The sequence below is a fragment of the Taudactylus pleione genome, unplaced genomic scaffold (genome assembly GCF_031769625.1).
Source record: "Taudactylus pleione unplaced genomic scaffold, aTauple2 ptg000703l, whole genome shotgun sequence".
NCBI classification, from domain to species: Eukaryota; Metazoa; Chordata; class Amphibia; order Anura; family Myobatrachidae; genus Taudactylus; species Taudactylus pleione.
This window is the reverse complement of record NW_028285105.1, coordinates 4578096-4589556: the sequence shown is the minus strand read 5'-3', so window position 1 is coordinate 4589556 and position 11461 is coordinate 4578096.

Genomic DNA, 11461 nt, shown 5'->3' with positions numbered 1-11461 from the left:
ACACAGTATTCACGCAGGGTTTAGTAAAACAGCTTCCTGAGAAAAGTAATTAGAAAAACAATACACCAGGATACAGTGGGTGTTTTTGCATGTAAATGGAGAGACCCCCACATATGGACAGGTGTAGTAATAAACGCACCACACATATTAGCAACTTTATGCAATATTCTCTTACACTTACACATACACAAATTACATAAAAGGTTCCCTAGTATTAAAGTGTAATATTCAAGGTTTATTCAGGGATTATTCATGTTGTGTAATAAAGGTTATTTGATATCTAAGGGTTAGTACATGGTAAGAAGACCATGTCTGGTGCTGCACTGATCCACTGTGTCTCCACAGATTCCCGGTACCATCGGTGAGAAGATCGGAACCTGCGTCTGCAAACTATGGACTATAGAGAGTTAAAACATTAAAAATGTACTCTGTAATGTTAGCAGCTTAGATTTGCATGCAGGGGGGAAAAGAATACAAAGGGCGGTTGGAGGCCGTTTGTGTCCATTTGAAATTGTCCAATAAACGACCCTGTAACCAAGACACCTTTAAGAAGAACCAATGGAATCATGCCAAATTTATCTATTGTATTTCCAAATCCCATCAAGGGTATATATGTGCGCTCTCTGACCCCAGTGGGGAGTCTTCTTGCTGATGCTGTTGACGAAGGTTTCTTGCTGATACCGGTATCTGGGCCAGAGCGCGTGCGTATATAGCAACTGTACCTTGGGTCTGTATGATTTATTTGCTTTAAATTGTCTTTAGATCACAGCATGTAACCTACTGTTTTTATGTTGAATAATAACCTTTTGTGCTTTGGAAACACATTCAAAGTCTGAAGGCATTTATTTACTGTATGACTCATTACGCTAATAGCGACAATTTTAGAAGGTATACACAGGATTTAGAAGGTATAGGCAGGATGGTACCAAGGTTTGATCATGATATTACACACCTTACACTTCCTACTTAGTACTTACATGTCCCACTTGGTTGCAGTTAAAGCACCTTCTTGAGTGGGGTGGGTGAAAGGGTTGCTGTGTGGGTTATGTGGTAGGGAAAGATTGTAGGTGTGGATAAGGATGTTGAGGGTAATATGGTGGTTGTGGGTAGTATGGTGTGTGATAAGTGGGGTAGGGCTGTGTTTGTGGTGGTGCAGGATTGGTGAGGACGTGTAGCTGTGCAAGTGCATGTTTGTCTGGTGTTACAGTCATTCCTTCTAGAGCTTGAATACTAACAGCCATTAGCTTCTCGCTCTGGGTCTCTCTCTTTTTGAGGATATTTTTATCATGTTCTATAGCGGATTCTATGAGTGTCTACAGTAACTCCTCTCCAGCCAGGTAGTGAGGTCTGAACTCGGGTCTTTAGATTCTCTTTTAGACCATCCATAAGTACAGTGATGATCATTCCCCTGTGATGAGTGCTATCTTTAATATCCTCTATCCCTGCAGAGCTCAGTTACAATAAACTTCTGCAGATTCACTCTCTTTTTGTTTTATGGTGAAAATTTTACTCCAGTTAACTACTACTGGAAAATATACACCCAATTGAGTTATTATGCAGGTAATATTACCTTGGTTACTCTCGTCTGTTACGGTACCATCTCCATCCAATACGCAATCCGTCGGTATTGTGCGGAAGACAAGCCCTTAACACCACTCGCCAAACCTTATTGGTTGGCTCGTGAGCACTACCCAAATATTTAAAAAATCTTTGGCATTTGGCTAATTCCTTTTTAGGATCAGGGAAATCATTCATTATGGAATTTAGCTCCGCTCTTGTCCAAGGACAATGCATTGCTACCTCCCTTGTGGGCACTACACCGTTCGCATCCACATTCCCATTCGGAACAGTTGTTGTCCGGATGGATGCAGACCAGCCGCACTGCTATTTTTGACCTTGTTACCTGGCTGGGGATTGAGGGCCTGATTCAGAGCCGGATACTATTTGCGCTTGCTCGTTCAGAAAAAGGGGCCGGATATTTAAATTGAGTGCTCGCTCTTTGTGGTCTGTTGACCCCTCTATGTCTAAGCGATCAAACGAAACATGCACTCGCTATTTTGTGAAAACGCCCCCTGGCCGTTCGCATCATATGTCTTCTCTGCTATTTATTAGATTAATCGAGTACATCGAAAGGTGTCTGAACTGCTCGCAGTGCTTGTGGTTGCATTTTCCTACCGCAATCATGCGAACAGTTCAGGCTAAGAGACAACCAAGTGACGTGGCCGATGACGCTGCTTTGTTAATTATGCACACCCTTAAAACGCCCGTTTTGACCGTTTGGCACACCTGCGTTCGGATCTCCACTCCCCATTTTCAAGCAACTTCCCCTGTTACCACCCACAAACACCTCATCCTGTCACTCAAATTAGCAGGCACTCGCTATTTTGCGAACACACGATTTCCGACCGCACTGACTGGTTGGCGCATGCGCATTACGACCCATATGCATGCACAGATGTGCGAACATCACTCGGAGCGAACGAGTGGCCACTTACGAGCGGCGCTGAATCAGGCCCAGAGTCTATTACTGCTACATATGTGATTAACAACTTTCTCTACGGGTGCAGTAGATGTTAACACTTCCTGTACTATCACTGATAAAGATGGCGGCACCACTTGTGCTTGTTGTGATGGAGCATCTAACATGTGTACAGCATGGGAAATGGCAGACATAACAACAGGTTCATCATCTACATCATAAACATTTTCTTTGTGATTTCGCAAGAGAGGGTACAAGTTACTTGTTAAATTTTTATGGGTTTTTACAATGACTGTACCTGCAACCCATCCGCATAGGGTAGTGATGGTGTGCGTGAACCACTGGCAATACCTTCCACAACGCTACCTTGCTGTACGTTGCGCGCTATCTCGCTGCGCGCACGCACCGCAGTTCAGCGCTGTGTGTGTACTCTCCGGTAACGTGCTCGCGATGCTAGTTTGCACACCTTTAAGCCACGCATCCCCCTCACGCTGCCATAATTTTAAACACTCATTATATTTTACCTTTTTCATTCGAGAGCGCACCATACAGATGCTATCTCGGACATTGTTCAATACCTCCTTATCAAAGCTGCCAATTCTGGGGAACTGTCTAACACTCTTCATCATCATTTTACACCATACATCACAGTACTTAATTGCATAAGCACCGTACTTAGTATGCATAATATGCCGTGCCAACCCAAGCGGCACTTCCAACAACAGCACATCCTCTAACATCTCTACGGTTTGCTTGGCTCCCATCTGGGAGAACCCTAAGCTTTTCAATAGAGATTTAAACTGGTGAAAGACAGTCAAGATACTTTCACTTACCTGCGGACAATATTAACAGGATGCGCCCACACACCTATGGAAGAATAACCAGGCTGCTTCGATGCACCTAATCCCTTTTTGACTACCTTTCAACTGCTAGCATGTAGGCATTCCAATAACACCTATCCTTTTCAGTGATTTCGTCCACCCTCTGCTCAGTTCACAATCGCAATTTAGCAAAAACTGTGCGGTTCAATTACAATGCTCAAATAACCCTAACTGATCACTGAATACTGTAATCACACTGGGAGCCGATACCTACAACAAAGACAACAACTACACCTGCTTATGTGTATAGACTGCGGTATCTACTACCGAGCCACTAGGCCGGCACAAGGCGCCTACCACTTAAGGGTCATACGATACCCTTAACTAGGGAACATGTTATCCCTACCATCAAATATTCACTGTTACACACCCTTTTCCTGCGCAGAAAAATACACATTTTCCCAGACTATGGCAACACTGATCAAGGTATTTACAACAATGCTATCTACCAATATCACCGTGCACTCTCAATGGCTTTGTTTAAAACACGTGGCAGCAATACAGGAAATACGTATATGCTATTGTGCGACTAGTCGCATACACAATAATGCGACTACTACACAAAACGTATTATTATCCTTACCCTATTGTGCGACTTCCCCTTTTAAACATAAAAATCTATCAATGAAGGAAGACAAACTTTTTCCTTCCTTGTCCCTGGATTCTTAATCAGTGCTCCTTAAGCCACAATAACGGGAAGCGGACTCTCAGCAACAAAGTGATAGCAAATTTTTTAAGGCACAATGCGTTCTCCTGCTATGGTGCCTCCACCCTTTTGCTGAGAGATTGCTGACTGAGTGTTACCAAGTAACCGGTTGCGAGCCCCCAACTATGGATTCCTACCTATTGATTCCTACCTACCTATACCTTCTAAAACTGTCGCTATTTAGCATAATAACTTGCACAAGAAATAAATGCTTTCAGACTTTGAGTGTGGTTCCAAAGCACAACAAGTTATTATTCAATATAAAAACAGATGGTTACACGCTGTGATCTAAATACAATTAGCGCAAATAAATCATACAGACCCAAGGTACTGTTGTTAGATATGCATGCGCTCTGGACCCAGATACCGACATCAATATAGAAACCTCCGTCATCAGCAAGGCAAGAAGACTGGCATCCAAGTTTAGGGAGCCCACATATATACTCTTACATGGATAGGCAATACAATAGAACAGTTTGGCATGATTCCATTGGTTCTTCTTCCTGGTTCTTCTGTTACAGTATAGTTCATAGGTCAATTAGAATGGACACAAACCAGCTCCAACAGCCCTTTGTGTCCTTTCTCATGCTGCTTACTAAATCTAAGCTGGTAACATTACAGAGTGAATTTTAATGTTTAACTCTCTATAGTCCATAGTTTGCAGACACATTTTGCGATCTTCTCACTGATGGTACCGGAAATCTGCAAAGACACAGTGGATCAGTACAACACCAAACATGGTCTGCTTACCATGTACTAAACCTTACATATCAAATGACATTTATTTCACAACATTAATAATACTGAATAAACCTTGAATATTACACTGTAATACTAGAGAACCTTTTATGTAAGTGTGCAGTGTGTAAGTATTGGGGTTTTGGGAAAAGACACTAGTTAGCGTTGTGCGTGTACATGTTTGTGGAGTACACCATGGTACGTGTTTTGCAGGGTTAATCATTTTATATGTTTTAGTGACTGTCTGTATCTATATGGTGAGGACTTTCAACTTCTCTCTATTGCATGGGAATCGCACGACGCTAAATAATAGCATCGCCGTATGTACTTATAATGGGCGAGATTCACTAAAATGGCGCTGTGCGGCCAGTCGCAAAATGGCGTCTCATTGTCATTTGCAAAATGACGTCGCACAAATTTAATTTTAAACCGATCCTGTCTCAGCCAATTATCCGGCTTCGACACCCCAGACAGAAGCCAAACAACACACACCCAGATAACTAGCTTCCAGACCTACCCAAGCTATAAAATCAGATAGGGCAAAGGTAGCCGCTATTTGGCTTAAATGACTAGCTAAATAAGAAAATTTAATGTCTGGAAATCCCCTACCACCTCCAGATCTAGCCTGCTTAAGAATACTCAGAGCAACTCAAGGGGGTCTAACACTCCAGATATACCGTATAAAAGAGGATTGAAGGTCTTTATTCAAATCTTGTTTGAGATTTTGACAGGAAGGGTTTGAAATAGATAAACGAGTCTAGGGACTGGGTACATCTTGATAGCAATGATCCTCACCAGCCAGGATATGATGAGCCTCCGCCAAACTACAAAGTCTCGATTAATCTTGGCCAGGAACTGTGGGAAATTTTCATGGTATAGGGAATCATACTTAATTTCATGGTCCTGCCATTTAAAAGTAGAAGTGGAAAGGAGAGGAGCTTTCATCTGAGAAGGGACATGTAGCAACATAGCTTCTGACTTGGAAAAAATGATTTTATAACCGGAGTCTCATATTTTTCCATAAGACTATAGAGGGTCAGAAATGAGGTTTGAGGATGTGTGAGGGAGAGCAGAACATCATCTGCAAATAATAATTTGCAAGATCCCACCTCTACTCCATGTACAGACTTAGATTGCCGAATCATAGCGGCTAATGGTTCAATTACTAGGGAATAGACCAGGGGCAACAGCGGGCTCCCCTGACTAGTACCATTAAATAATGGTATAGGTTCAGAAAGGAACCTGTTTGTAAGAACTCAGGCCATAAGAGATGAATATAAAGCAGAGACACCCATGAGAAATTCAGCTGAAAGTCCATAGGTCTTCAGGGCATCAGGGCATTAAATAAAAAAGACCATGAAATGCTGTTGAAAGCCTTTTCGGCATCTAAAAACAACATGGGCGAGGGAGCCTGCCTACGGTTAATAATTTGGATGAGATCAATAGCTCTACTGGTGTTATCCCTGGCCTGATGGTCTGGAATGGATCCTACCTGGTCAAAATGTATCAGGTCAGGCAGGACACCATTCAACTGTGTTGCCAAAATTTTAGCGGAAAGTTTAATATCAGAATTAAATAGAGAGATTGGTCTTTAACTGGCACAATCATGTGGGTCTTTCCCCTCCTTATGTATCACTATGATTCTCGCTTCCAACATTGTTTTAGAGAAAGAAGCCTCATGTAGGATAGCATTAAATAAAGAACGGAGGTGGGGAAGCAGGACAGCCGAGAATTTCTTATAGTAGATTGCGGAGAATTAGTCAGGACCAGGAGCTTTAGAGGATTTATGGGCCTTAAGGACCTCAATGATCTCCTTGTCCATTATATCTAAATTCAGTTGAGCAGCTGCCTGTTGAGAAAGCTTAGGAAGCTGGGCGCGGTGGAGAAACTCAGCACTCGTATCCACTGAGGGGTGAGGGCCTGAGTCTGAGCTATTCAAATTATATAGTTTGGAAGAAAAGGAGTGGAATTCCTGACTAATAACCTCAGGAGTATAATTAAGGGTGCCAGATAAAGTTTTAAACACTAAAATATAATTTTGTGAATGTGTCTCTCTCAGGCTATAAGCAAGAAGTCTGTCCGCCCTGTTGCCCCTCTCGTTCGTAGAACGTCTGCTTTAAGCGTTGCAGTGCCCTAGCCATACGCTCAGAGAGGAGTAGAGACAAGTCAGGTTTGACCTTGGTAAGTTGGTCCAAAATCACCTGAGCAGGACAAAGTCTGTGTTGCCGCTTCAGGTCCTGAAGTTTAATAGTTATGGAGCGATACTGGGACTCACTGAACTTTTTATGACGGGAGGCCATACTGATAAGATGACCCCGTATAACCACCTTATGGGCTTCCCACAGGGTCATAGGAGAAGCATCAGGATGACAATTTAATTTAAAATATTCAGTTAAGAGGGTCCTCATTCGCTGGAGACATTCTGGATTATGTAAGAGAGACTCACTTAACCTCCAACTAGAAGGAAGGGGGCGAGATGCAAGGATCAAAAGGTCAGCAGTGATTGGACTGTAGTCAGACCAAATCATCGGATGTATACAGGCTCCTTGAAGTTTGAGAGTCAGATCTCAGCTGAGGAGGATCATGTCAATCCTAAAGAAGTTCTTCAACCTTTAAGGCAGTGTGGGCCACATTAAAAAAAGTAAACGAAGCTGAGGGCCACTAAGCTATCCTGCGGATTTAGACTCTGCCCCCTCTTCACACAATTATGACCCATAACTGCCCCTCCTACAATTTTAATTTTGTCCCCCAGTAGTGGTCCCCCTTATGCAGGCCCCCAGTAGTGCCCCTTATACAGTGCCCCCAGTAGTGGTCCCCCTTATGCAGGCCCCCAGTAGTGCCCCTTATACAGTGGCTCCAGTAGTGGTTCCCCTTAAGCAGGCCCTCAGTAGTTATCCCCCCTATGCAGTGCCCCTTATACAGTGCCCCAGTAGTGGTCCCCCTTATGCAGGCCCCCAGTAGTAATACCCCAATGAAGTGCCCCTTATACAGTGCCCCCTGTAGTGTGTTTCTCCATATTCAGTGCCCCCAGTAGTGGTCCCCCCTATGCAGTGCCCCTTATATAGCACCCCCAGTAGTAGTCCCCCCTATGCAGTGTCCCCAGGAGTGGTCCCCCCTATGCAGTGCCCCCAGTAGTGCCCTTTATATAGTGTCCCCAGTAGTAGTCCCTCTTTATGCAGTGCCCCCAGTAGTGGCCCCCCAATGCAGAGCCCCCAGTAGTAGCCCCCCCAGTAGTGCCCCCAGTAATGGTTCCCCCCAGCAGTGCCCCAGTAGTGCCCCCCGATGCAGTGCCCCTAGTAGTGGTCCCCCCAGCAATGCAGACAAAGACACACAAGTAAAAAAAAACAAAAACACTTACCTAAATCCCCGCTCTGGCTCTTGATCCTGCTCCTGCCGTCATCCGCTCCTATGTGCTTCCAGGTTGCCCCGCTTTGCATTATGGGAGAGACGTCATGACAGCTGCACCTCCTCCACCTGCAGCTCTCACTGATGGTCATTGCAGCAAGCACATGAACACGCCCATGAAATGCCCCCTTTTTGCGATCACTTTAGGTCACCTCCTAATCTCCACCCTGATACGCCTAGACATCGCGAACACCTCAAGTGTTAGCAATTCCATGCGCAATTTGCGAATGACATATGACACTTGGGTTATCTCTGAATCAGGCCCATAATACAGTGATGTGGACTTTAATTGCCGCTGCTGCTTGCTATAAGCATTGTGTGATCTAGGGGAGAGAGAACATGTGGCACAAAAAGCTGCCTTGGTGTCATCAATTTCTAGAGTACATACCACCACATTTAAATACAATCAGCATACATAAAGGAAGGGAAAGATATACATCTGTGGCTCTAAAAATGTGTGTATATAAATAGAAGCAATGGGATACATTGTGCTGTAAGCATTGTGTGATCTAGGGGAAAGAGTATGGGGCGAGACAGGAGAGAGAGAGTATAGGGGACAGAGATAATATAGAGAGAGATTGGGCAGAGAAATAGAAGAATATAGGTTCAGACAGAGCACAGAGGAGAGAGAGAAATAATATAGAAGGAGACAGGGAGAGAGAGAATACGGAAGAGGGATGGGAGGAATAGGTGGATATGGGAAAGCGGAAAAGTAATTCCCTGTAGCACCAAGCACAATAGCTGGTAACCTGGAAAATGACAGTCCAAAATACTAGTACATTGTATCATTTCATGAGTGAGCTGAGAGCAGCGTAATTAGCTTACTGGGAGAATCCCAATGCATTACATTGTTTTATATTATTTGTACTAGTAGGCAAAAGTGAAACAATTAAATTGCTACAAAAACACTACATTAAACCAGATTCACTGACAGGGAGAGTGCCTAAGCATTCTACCATTACACACAGGGCCATATTTATTATGCTATTATATAACCTATTTTTCATTTGCTTCTTGCAATATAAAGGGTTACACAGCTTCATCCGATTTATGAACAGAATTTCTGAAGAATATCTCTTGCATTCGTTTTGTTTTATTTTGCTTCACACACTCCAGCGATCCTCCAGCAATTTATTAAGCTGTGGCAAATCCGTTTACCGCAGTATCACGATAGATCATAGCACCATCTTAGGATGGCATTATGTCATGCAACAAGCTTGACTGGAGGAGGAAAGCAGAGAAGAACATACACACATACATAAAGAACATACGTATTCTTCCTGCTTCTTCCCTGTCTGTGTAGCTCCTCCCCTGCAGTGCCCAGTGGCCTTAGATCTAATGAATATGTAATTTTATTGCAATGTGCAGCAATTGAAAGAAATAATGTTATAATAATTTGACAGCATATTGACAAGTGGCTTTTTGGGTTTGGTAAGATTGCTATGAGAATAGTAGGAAGGGGTGTAGGGGGGGTGTGGTATAAGAGATAGACAGTAATTAGTTAGACAATGTCAAGATAGACACCAGATGTTAGACAGTTAATAGTTAGACAGGCAAAAAAGTTAGACACATTAAAGTTAGGTACAAAAGGTTGACAGGGTCGAAAGTTCGACATGAAAATGGTCGACACAAAAATGGTTGACAATTTTTTTTTTTTTTTTTAGCCCTAATCTTCACCCTAACCCTCCTTCCTGGTGCCTAATCCTAACCCTCCCTCCTGGTGCCTAAAACTAACTGTCTGGGTAAGTGCCTAACCCTAACCGTGGGGGTAAGTGCCTAACCCTCCAGTAAGTGCCTGACCCTAACAAAATATAAAAAAAAGTGTTGACTATTTTGTCGATCTTTTTCATGTCGAACTTTTGACCCTGTCGATCTTTTGTACCTGTCAAACTTTTTACATGCCTAACTTTAGTGTGTCTGACTTTTGTCTGTGTTGAACTTTTATGCTTGTCTAATTATTAACTGTCTAACATCTGGTGTCTATCTAGACATTGTCTAACTAATTACTGTCTGTCTATAGTCCGGAACCCGTGGGGGGATGATGACTCAACTCATTAGCCAAGCTTGCCTTAACCAGGGGAAGATGAGCCTCATCCACCCTGATTTTGAGTCAAATTTAAGTAGCCACTTTATTTTGGTCATATTTCTTAATGTTCTTCCATCTTCTGCCATTTCAGGTTCCCTGTATTTTCTCTTTGAAGGATTATGAAGTCCGCAAGCACAAACTTCCCATCACATATATGCAACATATATTTTTACCTAGAAACTCTGCGAAATGTTTAAAACAATTCCGTTCCACATCCAGTAATACCTCATGGGCTCCATATAAAAAGGAAAAAAAATGGTTGTGATATACAGTAACACCTACTCTCGTTGCTGCGTGCTGCACTATTTAGCTAATTTCTGCTGGTATTTAACACTACCTTACCTTGCATTAAGTTATAGTGTTAATTATTAATTACTCTACAGAAGCCTATGGGCCAGGGGAGTTCCTCTAGAACCCTCTATTGGTAATTTTTGCGATGTGTAGCCCATAAGCTACTGCAGCAAAATGCCATCTTTAGATGGTGTTAGCTGTGGGGGCCTAGCTCCCGAATGTTACGCATTCTGGAGCTTGGTAAATCTGAATACCTTGCATCCCCCATAGAAACCTATGGGGTTTGTGACAGCGATCAGAAATGGAGGCAACATGCAGATATAGGAGATATCTGCAGCGGTCCCTTCATAATACATCTGGGGAATACTAATTATTTGCAGTTATCCCCCAAAACTGGGTGTTTTCAGGGATTATGCCGCAAATTGTTAATGATAAATAGGCCTCATAGGATCATAAGTGTTCTGTTTAATTTTCACACAAACCTCCTGCCTTTGGATGAAGCCTGCCTCATGCAGAGATTCAATCATAGTTAATGACTGACCGGTTAGTTAATTGGATCATTACTTTGCTATGCAAGTGTAAACTGCAAAAATGTATACAATTTTTTTTCATGAGGGATTACATGTTTCTCATGCAAGTCCGTGGAGAAAGGGCAAGAATCTCCATAAGAAAGGTCATTGAAATATTCTACACTAGCTAAGCGACAAGGAGAGAAAGTTTATGACCCAGGAAGAAGCTTGTATTATTACATAAAGGAACTAAGGGTGTGATTCAGTACTGGACAGAATTGCAAAGCTACACACAAGCAGCTTTACCATTCTTTTCTTGCAATTATGGTAATGCAGCAGGAGACTTCATGGTTCCTGCATGAATTA